The sequence below is a fragment of the Canis lupus genome, chromosome 14 (assembly GCF_011100685.1).
Source record: "Canis lupus familiaris isolate Mischka breed German Shepherd chromosome 14, alternate assembly UU_Cfam_GSD_1.0, whole genome shotgun sequence".
In the NCBI taxonomy this organism is placed as follows: domain Eukaryota; kingdom Metazoa; phylum Chordata; class Mammalia; order Carnivora; family Canidae; genus Canis; species Canis lupus.
The window spans coordinates 33,437,904-33,461,676 of NC_049235.1; the positions used below are offsets into that span (position 1 = coordinate 33,437,904).

The 23,773-nt window shown below is 36.2% G+C and overlaps 1 long non-coding RNA gene across 1 annotated transcript; it reads right to left on the minus strand.

The window, feature by feature from the left end:
* Window positions 1–481: 481 nt before the first annotated feature.
* Window positions 482–22,841, minus strand: LOC119866951. Its single transcript, XR_005369517.1, has 3 exons — window positions 22,703–22,841; window positions 2,434–2,529; window positions 482–813 (listed from the first exon to the last, which is right to left on the minus strand). It is a non-coding gene; the product is annotated as an uncharacterized LOC119866951 (long non-coding RNA).
* Window positions 22,842–23,773: the final 932 nt, after the last annotated feature.

Below are 23,773 nucleotides of genomic sequence, written 5' to 3' on the forward strand. Positions count from 1 at the left end.
AGTTTCTGCTCAAAGAGACTGTTGTAAGTAGCTACCTGTCCCTTGGTGTAGGCATTTAATTTTCAAATTCCCTGTCACTCTCACTGAAGTCATAACGAGAAGTAAGGAACTAGGTGGAGGGCCATGAAACTTTTAATTGAGGTTAATGTTCATCTAATAGATGTGGTCTCTCCAGAATTAGAATAAAGGTGATCTATGTTGTCATCCCTGCCTCTCATGGTAGTGGACGGGAAGACTTCTGGGCGGGGGGGCACTGATACTATTACTCTGAGAAAAATGCTTCTGATCTTGGTAAGATTTTAGAAATCCTAGCTCATTTCTTGTTTTCTATTTGATCTCTGCAGTGGAGATCAAGCTTGGTGTTTTTCCCTGTGGTTAGCCAAGGTCAGTACCTTTGCCTTCCCCACCTGAGATACCTCAGTGAAGACTTAGCTATAACTGATGCATTTTATTCTCACTTACCCCCATTCAACACCTGGTTCTGCCTAATGGTGCATTCAGAAGACCTGAATTCTGGGTTCAACTGGCACTAATTACAGCACGTTTATTTATTCTTTGATAAAAATGCATCCGTCTCTAATTATATTAGGTACTTGGAGTAAGAAGATTTAGTCCCTGACATCAAAGATGTCACTCTAATGAGAACTAAAACATGAAAACAATTTTGTAACATGGAGAGCCAACTGCTATGATAGATGTTTTCAAAGAATGTCAAGGAAGGACACTGGACCTGGTCTAAGGTGACAAGATGACTTTGTGCATTGGGACATTACCTCACTGCCATGGTAATCTCCAGATACACTTCTAGGAAGCCTGTTCCAGAGAGAGAAACACACAGAAAGGCTCACCAACCAGATTACGATGCACATGTCACATGGTTTATTAAGTCAATTTAAAATATACATGGGCACCTGGGTGGCTTGAGCCTTTGGCTCAGGTCATGATCCCAGGGGCCTGGGATTGAGTCCCTCATCAGGCTCCTGCTTATCCCCCTGCTTATGTTTCTGCCTCTCTTTCTTTGTCTCTTATGAATAATTAAATAAAATCTTAAAAAAAATAAAATATACAGCAAGAAAAGGAAAGAGAGTAGGTTAATATACTAGAATAGGTTGCAAACAGGCAGGCAGGGCCATGCTACCCAAATCCTGGAGTACATGAGTTCACATCATTCTCTCTCTTTTCCTCTCTGTCCTTCCATCAGCTTTCCTTGCTGATGGTATGGTTAAGAGGTCCAAAGTAAGGGTGAGCAATGTTGGAGGATGCTTGAAGGTAAAATAACCTTGCTCTATTACAGAAGGCAAATACTTTTGTCTTGGGACTTGACACAGCCTCTGAGCAGTTACAGATTTTATCTTTCTATCTGGGCCAGAGAACAAGTGGGCCAGGTAGGATGTTACCAAAAGGGAGCCTAAGACCTCATGATTATGGGATTCCCTGAGAGCCTCATGACTATTTGATGCTTACATAGTCTTTCTATCCCTTCCTATTCACTTTAGTGATATCTAAGATATCTTAGAGGTTACTTTCCATATTTACTATCATCTTTCTTTTTCTAAAGATTTTATTTATTTATTCATGAGAGACAGAGAGAGGCAGAGACATAGGTAGAGGGAGAAGCAGCCTCTATGCAGGGAGCCCGATGTGGCACTTGGTCCTGGGACTCTGGGATCTCACCCTGAGCCACCCAGGTGTCCCAGTGTCATTTCTTTTCTTTGTCTTATTTCTATACTGTGTCATCTGTTCTCTTCAGCAGAATTGGATAGCCATAAATATTACAGGAAGCATACATTGCAGTGTTCCTGAATTACCCTTTATCTCTGCTTTACTCTAGAAGGACCGTGGAGTGAACCAGATGAGAAGTAGAAAAGGTAGAGGGAAGGAAAGACACTGGGATCAGCATGGGCAGAGGCAGGGGCACAGGAGCCTGCATGCTGTGCTCAGGGGCTGGTAAGAAGTCTTGTATGGCAGGAGATGGAAGGAGTGTGAGAACGGCTGGAAAGGACACAAAGTTTAGATCACTAACTTCCTGTGCCATGCTAATTTTATTCTAAATGCAATTGGGGAAATTGAAGACTCTTAAGCAAGGAAAGGACATGTTTAGATTTATATTTGAGAAATACAGCCTATGGGGGCATCTGGGTGGCTCAGTGGTTGAGTGTCTGCCTTTGGCTCAGGTCATGCTCCCAGAGTCCTGGGATTGAGTCCAGCATTGGGTTCCCTGCAGGGAGCCTGCTTCCCCCTCTGCCTATGTCTCTGCCTCTCTCTGTGTGTCTCATGAATAAATAAATGAAATATTAAAAAAAAATACAGCCTATGGATAGACAGTGCTGGGGATGGATGAATTAGACAGCTATGTGATTATATTTAGGGAATTCTTGGCTCAACCCACAATATACATTATGTAAGTACAGCAGTTTACTAATGAGAACTTACACCATTGCAATAGCTTTGGGGCACGTGGACAGGATAATACGAAGCTGAGAGAAAAGGACTGGATGGATTCAGATCTGGAGGTATCACTCTCCTCATCTGTCAAATGAAGTAATTGAAAAATGTGTAAAATTCAAAAATGTGTAAACTTTTAAAGGATTTTAGAAATTATCTAGTCTGATAGTTTTATAGATGAAAAAGTTTTCTCTGGGACTGCTTTGAACTCCACAATTTGACAATATTTGGAATCTAAAAGCATTTTCCAAAGTGATGAGAATGAGTTTCCTTCTAGTTCTGAAAACTGCTTGTGGCCAACTGTGGGCTTAAACTTTTGTGCCAAATATAAGTAAAAACAGGCAGTGAAGTGGTTTGAAAGGGAGCAGGAGGGGCTTCCTCCAAAACCACTTGATACTTCCCATAGTCATGCTTTAAACCTGTTACAAGTAACTCATTATGTTGGGGCCTGGCATTGTCCTCTTCAGGTTCCTCTTTTAGATGGCAGATTTCCCAAGGTGAGGTAACACATTGGCTTACTAAAACCTTTGAGTGAATTCCACTGTATGGCAGTTTTCTCAAGAAGGGAGGGGCCCAAGGTAGCCAAGGACACAGGGACACATTGGAGAGCTGAGATCGGAAGTTAAGGAAAGTTATGAAGAAAGGAATGGTTGTGGTATTAAGGCCTTTGCAGTTTTTCCAAGGCCTGTCTAAGCCTTCCATGCCTGCTCTTCCATGTGGCTGTTGCTGTCGAGGTGTCTTTTCGATTCAGTTCTAGATAGAGTACAATGAGATAGTGAGGAAACAAGAACCCACTGGCCTTCTCATCATTTTGATGTCTGCCAGGATCTTAGAACCTGGAAAAGTGTTTATCAAATAATGCATACTCTTCTGTTTCACCATCAGATGCATGTTAAGAGCAAATACGAATCATAGTCTCTTTGCTTTAATTATAATGGACCTATTTAAATGTAGTTATATTCAAGAGTAGAACTATTTCCAGGGAATATGAAGTATATATAATGACTGAGGAAAACAAAAATATCCACAAGCAGTCATAAGCAACTTTAATGGCAATTTTAATTTCACAACCAAGTGTTTAGGCTGAGGATAAATAATTGTTAAAAATATTCTGACAAGAACAACAAAGATGTGAAATTTGAAGCATATCAGTGGACTCAGCATAACTGAAGAACAGATACTGCAAATGAATTATATTTAATTTATTTTTTAACTGGGCCATTCTCCAAAATAGACTATAGTCTAATATAATTATCAGGAAAAATCAACTTTAGTTCTAGGTTCATGTAACATTCATTCACTATTGTGTTCATTATTTTGATTCTTACATGAAAAATTGGGCACCCAGATATTTTCTAGAGATTCATTAAAACATTTTACAGTACTTGTTTAATACATATTTTATTTTATTTTATTTTAATACATATTTTAAATGGGAGAGAGAATTTCACAGCAAATTTTGGTAAGACAAAGTGATTGTTAGATTTTACTTGTGAATACAACAGCAATAGAAGCTACAAACACAGGGTGCTTTAGCTTTTGTCATTTCCCTGAGTTAATAGGTATGGTAGAGGATCTATTGGAGAATAGAATAGAAGGAAAGCAGATTAAAAATAAGAATCTAGGTCATTTCCCTAGATTAAATTAGATGGTCATTTTAGTTTATTATAAAATTCCTAAAACATTGCAATTGCAGAACTGGAGAAACTGCATATAAAGAAAACACTTGAGTAAAATCATAGAGCTAGAACTATAAGACATTTTAGAAGTCCAGAGTACTTCTCCCTTTTCTGGCAAGACAGAATTGTCATAGAAAACAGTGCAGTAGATTACAGACCAGATTCTGGAGCCAGTCAGCCTAGGTTCAAATATGACTCAACTTATCACTACCCATGTAACCTTAGATAGGTTACTTACTCCTCCATGCTTCCTGTGAAGGAGAGAGGATAATGTACATCATCAGTTGTTGTCATGATGAAATAGAGTCATAAGTAATTAAAACGGTGCCTGGCACTTGATATGTGTTTGGTATTATTTTATTTATTTAATTTAAAAAATTTTTAAAGTTTAAAATATTTATTTATTTGAGAGAGAAATAGTGAGATAGAGCACAAGCAGCGGGGAGAGGAGGAAGCAGGTTCGGCGGTGAGCCAAGAGCTGTCTCCATCCCAGGACCCTGGCAGGCTGGGATCATGACCTGAGCCAAAGGCAGATGTTTAACTGACTGAGCCACCCAGGTGCCCTGATATCATTATTTTAAATGAGTACTAAGTTAGGTGGTACCTTGTAGACTTGAGATGCAGCATTTACATTCAATTCTAAGTGCAAAAGGAAGGGTTTACAGGGTAAATGAGGAAATTAATCCATGATTCAATTTGTTTGAAGAGCAGCTGTTCCTATGTTCCTGTCTCACTCCCTGAGGTCTCAAAGTTCAAAATGGAGACACTAATTGGAGGAGGTTCAATAATTTATCCATGCCCTGGCTACCAAGAAATGGTAACAGGAGCCATATGACTTCCATTTTCCATAGTAGGTGGTGTTTTGTCTGAGCTGAAGATTCTTATTCAACTATCTGCTTCATACCACACTTTGGGTTTCTCACAGACATCTTGAACTTATTGTTACTCTAATGTAATTTGTTCCTCCCACAAGCTCAGTAGATTATTTATCTAATTGCTTAGCCTAAAAACCTGAGAGCCATCATTAATCCATCTCTTGACTCCAGCCCACCCTTTCCTCCATCCAAGCGATTACAAGGAGTACAGTCTCCCTATCAAGATGGACAGATTGGGTATTCACGCTATAGTAGGAAATTAGTTTGGGTGCAGTGTATTCAGAACTCCAAGAGAGATGGCATTTCCAGAATTCATACCATTGAGACTCCCTGTAGCACAAGTTAGTGTTAAGTGGCTCACATTGGAATCTGTTTCATTTGTTAGTATTTTCTTCCTGAGAAGCTTAATTGCTATGAGAAACCAGACTCTTGGGGCACCTGGGTGGCTCAGTGGTTGAGTGTCTGCCTTTGGTTGTGATACTGGGGTCCTGGAATCAACTCCCATATCAGGCTCCTACAGGGAGCCTGCTTCTCTCACTGCCTATGTCTCTGCCTCTTTCTCTGTGTTTCTCATGAATAAATAAATAAATAAAATCTTTAAAAAGAAGAAGAAAAAAAGAATAAAGAAGAAAGAAGAAGAAGACAGAATAGTTTAAAGTAAAAAACCAAGACCAAGAAAAGAAAGACCAGAAAGAAGAAACAAAGAACGAAAAGACAACTGCGTCTTCTTGCGTGCTTCTGCCGCAGTCTTCGCTCGTATCCTCCCATCCCCCACCCCTCATCTTCTTCTTCCCTCCTCTCCTGTCTACCTCCTCCTTCCTCCCTCCTTCTTCTTCTTCTCCTCCTCCTCCTCCCTCCTCCTCCTCCGTCTCCGCCTCCTCCTCCTCCGAACCGCCGCCGCCCATACTATACGAGACGAAGAAAGACGAAGAGAACCAACTAACAAACCAGACTCTTCCCATATTCCTTGTGGGCTCCATAGTGTGCAAAATGGGAATCCCATAAATTCTTGTTTTTCGATTATTACTCTCTTTAGGAATGTACAAAAATATGCAGGTCCTATCACAGGTTAAATATTTCTCAATTTACCTCAGTGTTATCTTAAACTTACATTTTAGCCAGTATACTTAACAGTGAAATATAAAGTATTATCTGTTCCTCAAAAATCAGGGATTTTAAAGACACTTGTTTTAAAAACACGGATTTGGACACTGTTTCTTCCCACAGATATTCAACCAAATATTAATTCTAACTAGATTCTGAAATTGTTTGATAAACATATCTAGTCTTACTATAGCTATATATGCCACATATATAGGTGTGTGTGTATATATATGAATGTACATGCACATATATATGCGTATATACACACACATATTGAGCATTTTGTGTGTGTGTGTGTGTGTGTGTGTGTGTGTAGGAGCACCAGCACAAATACTGATGAGAAAGGAAAAGACTACAGTCTTTTTTTTTTTTTTGTGGCACCTATTCATATTGTATACTAGACTTCTTAGAACCAAGTTTCTGATCCACCATTTAAAAATACTGGTATTATCGATTATTGCATCTTCTCAATTTGTCCTGCTTTCTTCTTGGGAAAATAAATTATCTCTAATTTCATAAATATCACCCTACTACTTAAAATTATACTCCTCCACTCATCCCTATGCCCCTTCTGGATTATTTATTACTCTACAAAATAAATATCTTTTGTTTTTCCACTCCTCATTTCTTCCTCACACACAGAAATACCATAGGTTTCATGAGGGAAACACACACACACACACACACACACACACACTCCACACACAGAGTCCAGGAGAAGTCTGACTATTCCTGAAAGATTTTTTTTTTTTTTTACTTAAGTAAATTGGAAAAGGAAGCATTCAGTTTCATAAAGGATTTTATTCATGACAATATATTAAATACCCAAATTTCATAGGGCTGTTCTGTTTTTATTTTTAAATAAAGCTATTTAACATAGGTTTATGATGTTATGGTGACAAAGATGACTTACTACAAGTAACCTTAACAAAAGCAGTTCTCTCTGTGTGGTTTAATACTGTCAGAGATTTTTGAATGTCCTGAATAATACATATACTTCTGGCTATCTTCAGTAAATACTATCTTTCTTAGCTGAGATATTAAAAGCTATTGAGAAGTGATTTTTAGATTTTGCTCCCTGAAATTTGATAGTAAAATGAAGTAAGGTTGAGAAAACCATTGAGCCCAACAATGTCTTAAATGGAAGACATGAGTAATGTAATTTGAAAGCTTTGTTGCCCTAGTTGGTGGCAAGAGTGTAACAATAATTACCATCTTCTGTAATTTAGTATTCTTAGCCCAGACTTCATTAACCAAAGAGAAAGTCATAAAAGACAGATGAACTAAAAGCATGCTAAATTTCTTATAATTTAAAACTTTGAATTTAGATAAGATATATTTTAACTATTTGTTTGAAAAAATTGTATTGCAATCAAATTTATATTGTTTGTACTGTCATAAAATGACAATACTTTGTGTTCTATAATGTACCCAAGCTGACTTCTACTCTATCACATTTCAGGCTCTCTTTCATTTTGTCCAGCGATTGTTTTTCCATTCTGAAATATCAGACTTATGCCTTGTGAGATGAGGCTAGGGTATGAGGAGTTGTGATATGTTATAAACTGGGGTGGGGAAAAGGCATAATATGTAGCACTTGCTCTCTCATATCAGCTTAACATGGTTAGAACAATTTAAACTTAGTCCTTGCCTGTTTGTACTCTGGCCTTAGGCTTAAAAACTTGTGCAGTGTGAGTTCATTCTGCTCCTTCCTGGTGCACAATATTAATGAGACCCTTTTATATGTCAGGCACTGTTCCAGGCACCTGGGAGGAAGAGATATATTAAGTAGGATATAGTACTATAATAGATTAAAAAATGTACTGGATTAAACAGTACAGCTTGTTTTATGAAAAATTTGGATAGGTGTTATAGGCTTGGCTTAATGGCTCAGCCTTGTTGATTTAACTTCTTACTCTATCCTCAAAATATGACTTCTCTTTCATGGACCACATGACCACCCTAGGTCTCCTTTCAATTTTGCATTCCAGCCATTGAGAAAGGAGAGAAGCCAAGGGAAGACATGTCCTCTCGAAAGGGCCCTGTCTAGAAATTACATGTGACTACTCCTCACATGCCATTATTAGCTCATAGTCCCTTAGCCACAACTAACTACAAGTGAGGCTGTGAAATGTAGTCATTAGCTGGATAGCCATGTCAAGCATCACTTTCACAGTTTCTTTTGCTAAAGGAAGAAGGGGAGAATGGGTCGTGTTGGATAATTAACAGGCTCTTAATCAAGTAGTGAATAAAATAATCATGAATCTTGGCTTCAGCATGGCTTAGAATTTACTCCTTTAGACCTAGTCATAGTGTGCGTGCTAGGTATGTGGCTGTTTTACTCAGCATGTCAGTGCTCCTCTTCCAGCAGTCTCAACCTAAGGGCATTTCAGTATAAGGTACCACACAACTTACAATATATTAAGTACATGTCTTCTATTATATTCCAATAGCTAGTGTTCCTAAGACTCCCACATGTCCCATCCAGTATCTGCACAAGCTGAGTAAGTGTATATCCCTCATTCCACTGTGAGCTCATTTTAGGGAAGATATCTTAACTGAAGGAGAAAATTGTGTTGAGAACAGAGTCAAGCCCATAGTAAGCATCCAATAAACTTGATAGATTTTTGTTAAATTCTTCCTGAAAGTTAGCACAAGAGTTGGATGCTGAACAGAGCAAGAGAACTCAGTTTGCTCCAGCCCAATTTAAATGTAAACTGAGCCTACATTATTGCTACTTTTCACTCTCTCCTCGCTAACATTTATGTGCTTGCTTAGTGTAGGGCTGCACATAAGAATGACCATACATATTGACTTGGGAAAGGGAAGTCAGGAAATTGTTCACCTTCTTGATCATGTTGTCAACTTCTCTCTCCCAAAGGAGATATTTATAGCCCACTCACTTCACTAAACTGAAAAAAATAGATCTTCATGTTTTCTTCTCTATAATTTCTGTAGAAAACATAATTTGCATGCATTTTTCACAGAAGGAAAGAATCTAGAAAAGAAAATAAACTTTTATATGCTATTATATAAAATTTAGTTAATGAATCTAACAGTGACAACATGAACAAGGGGAAAAACTGTGGGGAAAGAGGGAAGAGAAGGGAGGCAAGAGAGATCTATGAGGATTTTATTTATTTTTGTTATACATAGCCACTTATCCTTGTGGCATGAATGATCAAGAAAGGACTAGTAGAATTGTAATATAAATGCATTGAAAGCCAATTACGAATGATATAGGAATATTAAAAAGCACCAACAACTAACTTGTAGCAAACCAGTCAGTATGGGGGAAAAACAGATTTATGCAATATTGAAGTAGTCTAAAGAACATTCACAAAATCAGAGATACAATAATGGTCTTATACTTTAAGCTTATAAGGAAAATGTCATAAGTCATATCTTCTGACACGGAAATTCTCCCAATTGTTGGAATTTTATTTCAAGAAAACTTCTATTTCTGTGTGTGTATGTGTTTTAAAGATTGTATTTATTTATTCATAAGAGACAAGAGTGAGAGGCAGAGACATAGACATAGAGGGAGAAGCAGGCTCCCTGTGGGGAACCCGATGCAGGATTCGATTCCAGGACCCCAAGATCATGACCTGAGCCAAAGGCAGACATTCAACCCCTGGGCCACCCAGGTGCCCCAGAGAACCTCTATTTCTGAATTAAATGTTATAAATCTAAGAATTATATTCACTTATGCCACTTGATCCATTCAGTAGTAAATTTATGATCAGCCTCCATGAAAAGTTTCCAGCCACCCTTAGATTCATAGTTTAGTCTGAATAGTACCCTTCCCTCTTAAAAGATGTTTCACTGGGGTTTGTCCACACTGTCCTCTTGCAAGTAGGACTCGACATTTCTGACCTCGGTGCTGCTCTTTACATTGTTTTTGGGTTCTTTGGCATTATAACTTGGCAATGTTATTGTCTTATACTAGAATTGTATTTAGATATGAACTAGTTTAAACCCATAAGTTGTATTTTCCTTTTGTGGAGATGATGAAGTAAACATCTTTACAAGGAAATTTTCTCAGTTTTAAGGTTAGAATTTCACTTATAGAAGATCATCTCAATTTAGTTTTAATTTTGCTAAGGAGCCAGAAAAATACAGTGAACAAAAAGAAAAAAAAAACAAAGTAACTGTCCAGTAGCACAAGGGTTGGACTAGTTAGGACATAATCAGCCAAAACATGAGATAGATTTATCTAATGCTTATATATTTCACATACTCTCCCCTCCCCCCCCCTTTTTTTTTGCTGTTCCAAGCATCATAAATACGATAAATATCCTATGTAGGATACTTTAGATGACAGTGTACCTCATCATTAATTCTAAATCAGAGCCTCAAATGCATCGCATGAAGGAAATATCAAGGATTATGTGGTCTTGAGGTGGTAGCCTTTTTGTTATAGTTATCAGGCAGTAAGAAGCTATACATGTAGGTCACACATATGTATTTCTGAAGCATTTAAGAAAACAGCCCAATTTAGATGGAAGAAACTCTTTCACACTCTGTGAACACAAAGCAATATAGAAAATGAGAGTAAGGAAACAAAATATAAATTGCATAAAATTCAAATCATCCTGCTAGCAACACATATAGTATTGAAAGATGGTATAAATTGAAACCATAGGAACTAACAGTAACCCTTAAAGGAGTCCTTCAGTCTGTACTTAAATAAGTTCCTTACCAAACTGGATGCACAAACAATGCTGGGCCACCTTCACAAGGAGTACATGCCATCGTCCAGCTAATTGACAGGGGCACAGAGCTATACTATGGCAACATTTGTCACAGTCACCTCTAGAGAAAGAGACAACTAGGTCAAAATCAGGCTCCACCCTGTCTAAGTTTAGACAGGATATTTTATCCAATTTGAGCTTGTTTGTTTTTTTTTTATTTGTAAAGTTGACATGTTAATATTCATCATAGTATTTTGTAAGGATGGGATGACATAGTATATGTAGGCAGCTAGTGCATAGTAGTTGTTCAATAAATCAATTGCTGTCTCTACTGGCTTATGATTTCTCACTCAGCACTGTCTGCAGTGGAGTGGGGAGCCACGTCTACAGGAGTGTCTGTGAAATCTGAGGCAAAACACCAGCCAAATACAAATAAAATGGGATTTCTCCTTCATTATTTTTCAGTTTGCCCTTTGACTTGTAGTGAAGATAATAGACTTTTTGTGATCTTTTCTCTTTAGTATTCACCCAGATTTTCATAGTCTCGACTGATGAGTTTTTGACAATCAGACGTGAACAAAGAATAATTGTAAATACTATGTAACATGCATGAACCAGTAGACAGGTTTTTATTCCATTCGAATTAGCTCTCTAGGGGCTAATATGACCATATTCTAGGTATTAATTTAGCTTATGTGGCTCCCACTGAAACTGTTTTGGTTTCTATGGAGACTTTTGCTCTGGTTTACTAGTATATAACTGTTTCCTCACCTTTTCATTTCCTGAAATAGCACCAAGTACAGTATCTAAATTTTGACTAATATAAATCAAAGCACATGCTTTCCTTTCAGTAAAGTCCTCTATTTCAACATATGTGCAGGATTTTCCTTTTTAATGCATTAGACATCTGTTATTGCTAATGGGGATAAAATGTCACATGTTAAAAACAATAAAAGTTATTAAAAGCAGTGCAAGTTTGAAATATTTTGAAATTATGTTAGAAATATATTTTTTCTTTTAATATATGGCAGTTTTCAAACATGAATATGAAAAGTATATGACAATGAATATGCATATGGATATGTACACTTATCTGGTTCTAATATGTCCTTTAAAAAGATGAAGTAAACACTAAATGTTATACAATTTGTACCTTCACACACACATACACACACACACACACAATGCACATGCACAAGCACTCATACATGCATTGTAATGCCCATGGAGCTAAATAGGAAGAAAACTGTGGTGCTAATTGTTTAAAAACCAGGAATTTCCTTAGAAATTAGTATAGTTTATGATAGTTATTTTTATTAGGCGTGTGTGTGTGTATGTGTGTAAGTTGTGGGTGAACTCAGCTGTGTTTAAGAAGGCTCACAACATTGTTAAAATTTCCACTTGCATTTTCCATTTCAGTATCAATAAAATTGAAGTGTATATTTACAAGTACTTTTCCTTTTAGTTTTTAACTCTGTGTAGTTAATGGTAAATTTATTCCTTATCTTGCTAATTAATTTCAACTTCTCTTGTATGTTTGGGGAGGAGGAATGTCAAAATACATGTTTTATTGAAGACAGATTTGTAATTGAAAAGCAGTCTTTTCCCCAAACCCGATGATTTCCATTACACATAAAACAATACAAAAACTGGGAAGCTAATCAAGGTTGTTAAAAATCAGGTTACTGGATATCCTTGTAGGGAGAGAAGGGCCATAATTGGAGGGAAGCATGAGAGAGGCCTCTAGTATGCTGATAATGTTATGCTCTGCGGTATCCAAAGAAAAATATTACAGAATGTCACATCTCAGCATATTAAATGCCTAGTTTTAAATATTTTAGAGCTAAGAAGGCAATAGTTCTCCCTTGAGTAATAGCATCCTGACACACAACTGACAAAATTCACAAATTGTTTTGTGTGGCTATTTTTAATATAAAATAATTGTATTTTTCTTTTTTAATTTTGATAACATTTAATATCCATTCTCTTATCAACTTTCAAGTCTATAATACAGTATTGTTCATTAGAACAATGCTGTATATTATACCCTCAGAATTAATCTTTTAACTGGAAGTTTGTTCCCTTTGACTAACATCTTCCCATTTCCTCTGCCCCACAACTGCTGGCAGCCACCATTCTACTCCAGTTCTATGATTTTGGTATTTTTAGATTTCACATGTAAGTAAGAATATACAGTATTTGTCTTTCTCTGACTTAATGACCTCAAAATCCATCACTAATTGCAAAAGACAGTATTTTCTTCTTTTTTTAAATGACTGAATAGTATTCCAATCCATGTATAGTCCACGCTTTCTTTATCCATTCATTTATTAGTGGACACCGGGTTGCTTCCGTGTCTCAGCTGTTGTAAATAATGCTGCAGTGAACATGAAGAGCACAGATATCCCTTCCAGACACTGCCTTCATTTCCTTCAGATAGATAACCAGCAATAGGATTGCTGGGTCATATAATAGTTTTATTTTAACTTTTTGAGGACCCTTCAAGCTGTTTTCCATAGTGACTACTAATTTATATTCCCACCAACATTGTAAAAGGGTTCCCCTTTCTCCACATCCTACCAACACTTCTCTCTTTTCTTTTTGGTAATAGCCATTCTGATAGGTGTGAGATGACATCTCATTGTGGTTTTGATTTGCATCTCCATGCTTATGAGTGATGTTGAGCACCTTTTCATGTACCTGTTGGCCGTTTGTAGGTGTTCTTTGGACAAACGTCTTTTCCTGTCCTTTGTCCATTTTAATTGGATTATTTGTGTTTTTTGCTATTGAGTTGTAAGAGTTACTTGTATATTTTGGATTTAAACCTCTTATCAGATAGATATTTGCAAATATTTCCTCTTATTCCATCGATTGCCTTTTAATTTTTTGATAGTGTCTTTTGCTGTGCAGAGCTTTTAGTTTGATGTAGTCCCACTTATTTTAAAATAATTATGCTATTTTTCTGACTACAAAAGAATGTTAGAAAACTGGAAAAATATAAACAAGTACAAAAATGGCCAATTATAGAGCATATGTAAAATATTTATATCCATATATAAATATTTATATGTAAGTAAAGTGCATACATAAACACATATTTATACACATATCTATATGAAACAGAAATGAAATCATGCCTTACATTTAGCTGTATACCTTTTCATTTATCATTTTTTGGAATCATCTTTTCACAGCACAATCTCTTTTGTACATCATCCTTTAAATGACCACAACAGTTTATTTATTTGAGAGAGAGGGAGGGTGGGAGAAAATGAGTTGAGGGGAGGGACAGAGGGGGAAACGGATTCCCCACTGAGCAGGGAGCCCAGTGTGGCTCCATCGCAGGACCCGGATCTTGACCTGGGCTTAAGGCAGACACTTCACCAACTGAGCCACCCAGGTGACCACAATTTTAAACAAGGACTTACATCTTTTAAGGACTTACATTTTTAGATATCTAGGTTATTTTCTCAATATTATAAACAATAATATATAGTGTTATTTTCCTAGGCTAAATTCCTACTAGTGAAATTTCTGTAAGCAAGCTGTAAGAATTCACAAAATGCCCTAATCTTGTAAAATACGGCTTAGATCTTCTCAACTAGAGCCAAAGTTCAGAGAGCATTCTTGAATCCTAACGCCTTTCTTGATATGGTAAATTACCTGAACTTCAGATAGTATTGAATCTCTCCAAGAGGAAGTAGTTCTGCTCCCAGGGAAAATTCTGTTTTTCTCATTGAGTAAATGACCCTCATCTAATCAATGAGTGTTCTGTAGGTTTCCTGAATGGCAATTCCAGACACCTTTTCTACAATTTACTGGCTGCTGGTCTTGGTAATTATATTTAGGTCTGATATACTTATGTGTGGCTAATGATCAGTCAGTAACTGGAATAATTCCTGGGCTTGTTTTCAATATATGTAAAGACACTGATGCTTACTTGAATTTTGGTGACAAAAGTTAGAAATGCTCAACAATCATTAATATTACATGAAATATTCAAGAAAGAGATGGCAATTTGAAAAAATAGTGAAACTACCAAAGTATGAAGAAAAAGGAAGAGATATGAAATCAGTTTTAAGATTTGAGTTAATAGGGATCCCTGGGTGGCACAGCGGTTTGGCGCCTGCCTTTGGCCCAGGGCGCGATCCTGGAGACCGGGGATCGAATCCCACATCGGGCTCCCGGTGCATGGAGCCTGCTTCTCCCTCTGCCTGTGTCTCTACCTCTCTCTCTCTCTGTGAGACTATCATAAATAAAAAAAATAATAATAATAATTAAAAAAAAAAGATTTGAGTTAATAGTGAAAAAATTTACATAAGGACCACCCATTCTAAAACACTTTTGAATGCGTTCTGATAAAAAGACTTTTACATGTATGCATGTTTGCATGTATGTGAACCATACAATGGAAGGAAGGGTTATAACCATAGAAAGAGAAGCTTGGAGGGTGTCCTGGATAAGGACATTGAGATTTGGATTAAAGTATGGTGTATTATTTCATGTGGATGCAATTTGGGAAGATTTTTGTTGTGTTTTGTTGTGCAATACTTTAAGTCCTAAGCATTTTTAAGCCTGCTTCATGTTAACTTTAGAAGTGGTTGATTGAATTTGATGAAATGCAATATACTAGTAAGGGTATGAAGTTTAATTTGTGGTTGTGTCGTCTTGAAACAAAGTGGCATCCTTTATGCATATTTTAACTGAGCTCATCTGCTCTAATTTTAATGGACTGCGGTGAGATTAAGCAAGGGAATAGTGATGAAAGCAATGGTGTGGCATGTTCAATAAGATCTACAATTAACAAAACCACTTGTCAAATGTTTGTTAACTATAGTTACCACATTTTTTGGTCAAAGTATGAACCCATGGTGAGAATATTTGAAAGTGGGTATGCTCCCCAAGTCAGAAAAATTTTAGTAAATTTCAGAAGGCCCTTTACCATCAACCCTCAAATAAACCATTTAAAGTTGAATCAAAGCTTTTCAAAGGAACAAGACATGACAATTATCCTTTTATCTTTCTATGCAAGGAATAAAAATTATTAAAATAGTGGATATGAAAGAGTTACACATTTTCGTTTTTATTTTTTTAATATTTATTGATTTATTTAGCATGAGCAGAAGGAGAAGTAGAGAGAGAGAGGTAGAGAATCTCAAGCAGAGTCTTCATTGAGCATGGAGCCAATGCAGGGCTTGATTTCAGGACCCCGAGGTCATGACCTGAACTGAAATCAAGAATCAGACACTCAACCCACTGAGCCACCCAGACACTCCATTTTTATTTATTTATTTAATTTTTTTAGAGTTACCCATTTTTAAATGTTGAGAGAAATTCATGCCAACTTCATCTTTTCAAAAACTCCTATTTAAATTACAAATAAATTTAGGCCAAAGTGTACAAAACTTTTCAAAGATTTTGTATAAATTTACTAATTTCAGAGTGAAAAAAAATCCACGAATAAAGAGGGTAAAGCTAGGTGCCAAATTTTCATAAAGGTATAAATGGCAGAAATAGTGCAGGATTTCCAATAATGCACCTTGAGACCCAACTTCCCTCTCTGTTGTTCCAAGGAGGGTCCTTTTCTCCTTTCCTCTCTGATTCTCTTCTGTGGAAAGCAGGTGGCAATTATTTAAACTTCTGGGGTGCATAGGGACTCCTATGTCCCTCAGGGAACCTAAAACAAAGCATGATTGTGTATCTATTCCTGGTTGACTGAACTGAGTTCCAGGTTTTCATATTTCATGTTTGTCTAGATCAGGTATGCATAATAATTGAGGCAGTTCTACTTCTCAATTGCTATTACCAACACTACAGCCTTCAAAATGAATTTGTTCAAAAATAAATTCTCGGAGGATTTACCAATCAAGGTATCATCTTTTCATATAAAAAACTTTATATGAAAATTTTAGAGGTTATTTCAGAAAAGTAGGGTTTACAGTGACCTTCCTGGCAGATCAAAGATTGTGATTACATGTCATGGACCAGAAGCCTTATCTTTAAATTTCTATGTTTAAAAACAAAATTAAACAAAAATTTACTATAATGCTGGCAGATTAAATTTGGCACAAATGCCATGCTAATTAAAAGACTGATTCTGTTTAGGAGAAGCAAGACAATTTAATATTGTTTTCGTATTTGTTCTCATGAGCCTTTCTAAAAGGCTGAATTGTCATTTTATTTTATATACACGTTCAACATTGAAATAGCATAAACAATAACAACATTCACTAAATATTTACTTTGTATGAGGCATTGTACTAAGCACTTTATGTGATCTCTTCTGACAATTTATATAACTCTGCATTTATTACTTCTACTTTATAGACCAGGATTGGTACTGAAGCCCAGATCTTTTAAGTGAGTTATCTAATCTAGTAAGTGGCAAAATTAGGATGTGTAGCTCTTCCAACACTCAAACCCATACTTGAGAATGAATGTATCTGGCCAAGGAAGTTGGCATGGACCACAGAATCCAGAATCAGATATTTAGTTCTTGGCTATGACTTTCAGGGGTAGAGTCCTGATTTTCATTCCAGGATCCACATAATACCATGAACAAAACTTGGCTTCACTTTCATGAAACACTTGAAGAAAAATTATAGAACAGGACAAGAATCAAGTATGTGTGAATGTCTCCCTAAAATTAATGATAATTCACATTTGTTAGGTGCTTTATAGGTTCAAATGAATGTCATAGTTATTAACTGATTTTTTCAGTTTTTATTTTGAATTAAGTATAGATTCATAGGACATTACAGAGGTGGTATAGAGATGTTCTGTGTGCCTTTCACTCAGCTTTCTCCATTGGTTATATCTTACATAACTATATTACAATATCAAAACCAGGAAATTAACATCGGTGTAAAAAGACATAGTTCTATGTCATTCTATCACATATATAGGTCAGTGCAACTACTGTTGCAATTAAGATACAGAACTATTCCATTAGAAATTATCTGATTGAATAAACGCACACTTACTTGGACAATATATATTTAAATGTAATGTCTAGGCTGCTGATAAAATAGAACTTCTCTGAATGAGGGGCACCTGGGTGGCTCAATGGCTGGGCATCTACCTTTAGATCAGGGCATGATCCCGGGGCCCTGAGATCAAGTCCTGCATTGGGTTCCCTGCAGTGAGCCTGCTTCTCCCTCTGCCTATGTCTTTGCCTCTCTCTGTGTGTCTCTCATGAATAAGTAAAATAAAATCTTTCTTTTTTTAAAGAGCTTCTCTGAATTCATATCATTTTTCTCAGATTTAAAATCACTTTCCTTTCCTTTAAAATATATATGCAATCGCAGTAGCAAGTTAAAGGAGGGAGTTGGGGGATCCCTGGGTGGCTCAGCAGTTTCACGCCTGCCTTTGGCCCAGGGCGCCATCCTGGAGTCCCGGGATGGAGTCCCCCGTCGGGCTCCTGGCATGGAGCCTACTTCTCCCTCTCCTCTGCCTGTGTCTCTGCCTCTCTCTCTCTCTCTATGTCTATCATAAATAAATAAAAACAAGTTTAAAAAAAATAAAGGAGGGAGTTTTGATCTCCCTGTTCATTTGACGGGTGTGTATTGTTCCACTTAGAAAGATGCAGAGACCAGAACTAAATGCTGACATATAAGTATTCCAGGAATAAAAAATATTGGAGGAAAAATCTGATATTTTTCAATTTACCTAAAGGTATTTTATAATGAATTCTACTTTTTATATTTTGTACTTTCATATATTATCATTGGTAGTAAAGGTGGTGCCTTGTTCATAGACTTTTTATTGCCATAAAGTTGTAAGGGATATGATGATGATGAGTATTTTAATAGTAGTTACCATTTACTGAGTGCTTGTACACCATTTACTCTGCATACATATTTCAGTCAATCCTTATAATGGCCCAACTGGCTGAATATTATTAATTTTATTTTATTTTATTTTATTTTATTTTATTTTAAAGATTTTATTTATTTATACATGAGACACACACACACACACACACACACACACACACACACAGAGGCACAGACACAGGAAGAGGGAGAAGCAGGCTCCATGCAGGGAGCCTGATGTGGGACTCGATCCAGGTCTCCCGGATCACACCCTGGGTTGAAGGTGGCACTAAACCGCTGAGCCACCAGGGCTGCCCTATTATCTCTATTTTAAAGATGAATAAATTAAAGGCCAACAAGGTTAAATAAGCTGTACTACTTCCATAACATGATGTGATGTACTTGCAATTCAAACCCACTTCTGCCAAATTCCAAAGCTTGTGTTTATAATCATTATGTTCATCAAAAAGAGTTTTGTCTCTTTTCTTGTGGCAGGATTGCATTGAAGCCCCTAGAGGAAAGTTTTGACTTTAAAATATCCATAGAAGATTATTTCAAGGCCTCTTCAAAAACTTACACCAGTAGTCCACCTTACCGGTTTTAAAAAAACTATATTCCTTTGGTACATGATAAACACATGTCCACATTTCTGATCCTTATAAAGATAGTTACTTATTTTTAGCACATAATTTCTGCTTAAAAATAATAAACATATACTCATTCACAAATAACCTCAGTCCCTAAGAAATTGGTCTCAAATCCTTGACTGGGTATAAATCTTAGTTTCACTATCTATTTGCTGATTGAGCCTGGGCAAGTTATTTACTTCTTAATTCCATACTCTCCTCATGACTGCTAGGGTAATCATGGTATCCATATCCTAAAATTATTATTTGAACTTTAATAGTTATGTAAAGAACCCAACTCAGTGTTTAGAACACGTGCTATTATATAAATAAAAATATGGTTATAGATATTGTTACTATACTCAGACCTAAGAATCCAATTATTCCATTTTTTTTCCTTCAGACCATTTGTAGCTTCTCCAACATTTCACTAAACTATGGGACTAAATATAGTCAGTGAGTTCAAGATCTGATTTGTAACAAATGCAACTAGTGATTTCACTAAGTTTTGGAGAAATCACAAAATTATCTGCAGTAAAATAATTGTGTAATCATATTCCATTCATTTGTTCATTCATTCAAACACATGTATGTGATGTTGTTGCCTTTTATTGTATACCAACTGTTTGATCTATTTCCAGATTCTCATAGATATTTTCCTCCCTTTTGAAGACTGGAAATTATAAAAAGCTGTCTGCAACAGCTGCTTTGAGGTCATCTACATTTGCGGACTGCAGGTGGAAATCTCTTTCACAGAGCCCTAAATGGAAGGTGGTAAAATTTGGCTTTGAGGGAGCTGGACTCTACTAGCCTTTTGTATAATTTATCATCCACAAAGTGTGTTAAGGTGCTTTTGATCTTTGGAAACAATATCTTTCAAAGTGAAGTGTTGCTTATATGTGACCGTTGGTCCTCTATAGGTATCTCAGTATCATGCTGATTTCAATGAGTGAATGAATTTTTAAGATGGTATTGTGATGACTCAATTTAATAGAGAGACCCTAGATCCCGTTGAAATCCAGTTGGGAGGATCAAATGAGAGGAGGTACGTGAATAGTGCTTTGAAAACCATAAAGCACTAAGTAACCATAAGTCATTTTATTATGATAATTTCCATCATATTTATTAAATTTTTGGTTTCACTGAACATTAAAAATTCTTTGCTTTCTGCAATATTAAGAATGGATTTCTACCAAATAGTAACCATAAGAAGTGTTTTAAAATACATTCATACTATTCTTTGCATTTCCTTGTATTTCTTTATGGAATATATTTCAGGCACAGAACTAAAAATTTAGGGTCACAGAGAAAGTTGTGGAAATGTATAGGCTTTGAATTATAGAGACTTGAGGATTTTTTCCATCTTTCTGGTATTTTATTCATGTTAGTTTACATGGCTTCTTTTCTTTACTTCTCCTCCTCTGCCAGGTTTGGTTTTGAGCTTTGGATTCAAAGAAACCCCAAAGTCAAAACAAAATGGTCAGAACTGCTGACTCTTGTTTTGCAATCTTTTTTAGTCCAGCATTCACAGCAAGAGAGGGTAGTGACCAGAAACTAGGACTAACTTCACCCAACATGTTGGCAAAGTTCAGGAACCTTTGAATGAACTTGCACCAAGATAAAGGTATATACCAAAACTTCAATACTTTTCTATCTTATATTAAAGATAAATTTAATGAAATAATATCACCCTATGAAAAGTAGATTTAGTACTTTAAATTAGTCCACCAGTTATTTTTGGAAAAATAAAATAATTTACTTTTTGTATTAAAGACAATCTCCTGGTTTTTCAAATTGCAGGTTCATTTTGGAAGGTCATATGTAAAATGTACTTAAGTGTCTTCGTTGCCTTTGAAATTTTCTTTGAAGATTTGTAATTAAGAAAACAGTTGTGCTAAACTCTGCTTATCAGATTTCATCTCAGCATTTTTATAGTTTTGTTATAAACCTTCCACCATCATGTTTTTATAATGGAATTGCTGACGAATGCAATAATAAATTCCATCTAAGGATCTTAATTGTATGTTCATGCAGAAATTATGCATACAAGTATAATATTTGGTTCAATTTTCAGTGCTAATTTTGCCAAAATCTGCTTTCACATTGGGCAACCGTAAAAGATGATCATCCTGAATAGCTGCCCATTGATGGTAAAAGGCTTCTGATTATTTTTACTTTCTTTGGAAAGTTCAATTATGTCTTTCAAATACAATTTCATATAGATCTTTTCTTGGGTTACAGTTCTGAATACTAATAGTAACCTGATAATTATGGGGAACTTAGTTTGAGACCAAAAGGAAGGTTTCAGACTGTAAATTGTATGTAAATAAATCGCCCCAAACAACATCTAAAATGGTATTTAGATTCCAAATGTCCAAATAACTTTTAGATTTCAAAAACATTATTTTAATTTTCCAGAAGTAATTTAACAGTAGGATTTTTTTTTAACTGGTGGAAGGTATTGAGAATACCTACTTGTAGTTTATTAGTGTTAGTTTAAAAGATAAAGAATAAAACAATTTTGGGGCACCTGGGTGGCTCAGTGGTTGAGCCTCTGCCTTCGTCTCAGGTCATGATCCCAGGTCATGATCCCAGGATTCTGGGATTGAGTTCCATAGCAGACTCCCCACAGGGAGCCTGCTTCTCCCTCTGCCTATGTCTCTGCCTCTCTCTCTCTGTGTCTCTCATGAATAAATAAAATCTTAAAAAAAAAATTTAACATAAGATGTGTTATGCACTAAAAACATTTGTATTAAAAAGTATACTTGGGGTGCCTGGGTGGTGAAGTACATTAAACATCTGACTCTCGGTTTCTGCTCAGGCTCAGGTCATGATCTCGTGGTCCTGAGATCAAGCTCTGTGTTAGACTCTGTAGGCTACATACTCATTGTGGAGCAGAATCTGCTTGGGTTTCTCTTTCCCTCTTCCTCTGCCCCCCACATTCACTTGCACTCTCTTTCTCTCTCAAATAAACAAACAAATAAAAATTTTTTAACAAATATACCAACAGATGGTAGTAGCTACATTGTGGTGAGTATAGCATATAGTGTAGAGTTGTTAAATCATTATGTTGTATGCCTGAAACTAATGTAATGTTGTGTGTCCACTATGGTAAAAAAAAAAGAAAGAAAGAAAGAAAAATTAAAAGAACATAAAATTTATGTCTCTTACATGAAAAAAAACTGAAGCTGTCATATTGCTTAGAAAAGTTGAGTGTCAGGATGCCTAGGTGGCTCAGCTGTTGAGCATCTGCCTTGTGCTCAGGGCATGATCCCAGATCTAGGGATCAAGTCCCCAATCAGGTTCCCAGCGAGGAGCCTGCTTCTCCTTCTGCCTATGTCTCTGCCTCTCTCTCTCTCTCTCTCTGTCTCTCATGGATAAATAAATAAATTCTTAAAAAAAAAAAAAAAGTTGAGTGTCAAGATATGGAGGTGTACCAGATTCATGCAGATGATTTTGTCTTACCTCTATGGATGATTTGGTGTAAGAAATAAGTCAACCCATTTTTCTGTGTTTATAATCCTTATTTGGATTATTCAAATTATTCTATCAGTACAATGATTAAGAAAATGCCTTGAGGGCAGCCCGGGTGGCTCAGCGGTTTAGCGGTTTAGCGGTTTAGCGGTTTAGCGCCGCCTTCAGCCTGGCCTGATCCTGGAGACCCCGGATTGAGTCCCACGTCGGGCTCCCTTCATGGAGCCTGCTTCTCTCTCTGCCTGTGTCTCTGCCTCTCTCTCTCTCTCTCTCTCTCTCTCTCTCTGTATTTCATGAATAGATGAAATAATAAAAAAAAAAAGAAAATGCCTCGAGACTTTACATTTTAAAGCAGCTTCTAAACATATAAAATAATTTACAAAGGACAAAACAGTTGCGGGTTAATGGATTCAAGAATTATGGATATAATTCTTCTGGTGATAATGAGGACATTGCTTATCATTTAGGGTATCTTTAGATATTACTTACTATGGTGAAGAGGTATGCACTATAGAATATTACGTGCTTACTAAGAATATGACTGTTTCAGAATATGAGGGAGAGGATTAAGGATGATGGATTTCTTGTATTTATTCTTTAGGACCCAGTGATTTTGAGGTCCTTTTGTCTATACAGATTTTTTTTTTTAATTTCTGGTTTTCAAAAAAATATTGATGATTCCTAGAGTTGAGCCATTTTTTTAAAAAAACTTACCAGGTTGTTTTTTTTTTTTTTTTTTTTTTTTTTTTTTTTTTTTTAACATGATGTTTAATTCTCAGGAGAACTTTAAGGGGGAGAGTAAGTGAGCTTCTGCAAGTTCTTTCAATTTTGAACCCATTCACTCTATACATAAAATGTCATTATATTTTTTAATTGATTAAATAAATAACTGTATAAACACGAAGTATTGATGGAGCCACTAGCACTCCATAAGAAGTTGGGAAATAAGTAGTTATGTTCTTTCTATATATTAAAATGAGTAATTTTAAATTTATCTTAAAAAATACAGAGGGCACCGGAATGGCTCAATGGGTTAAGTTCTGCCTTCAGCTCAGGTTATGA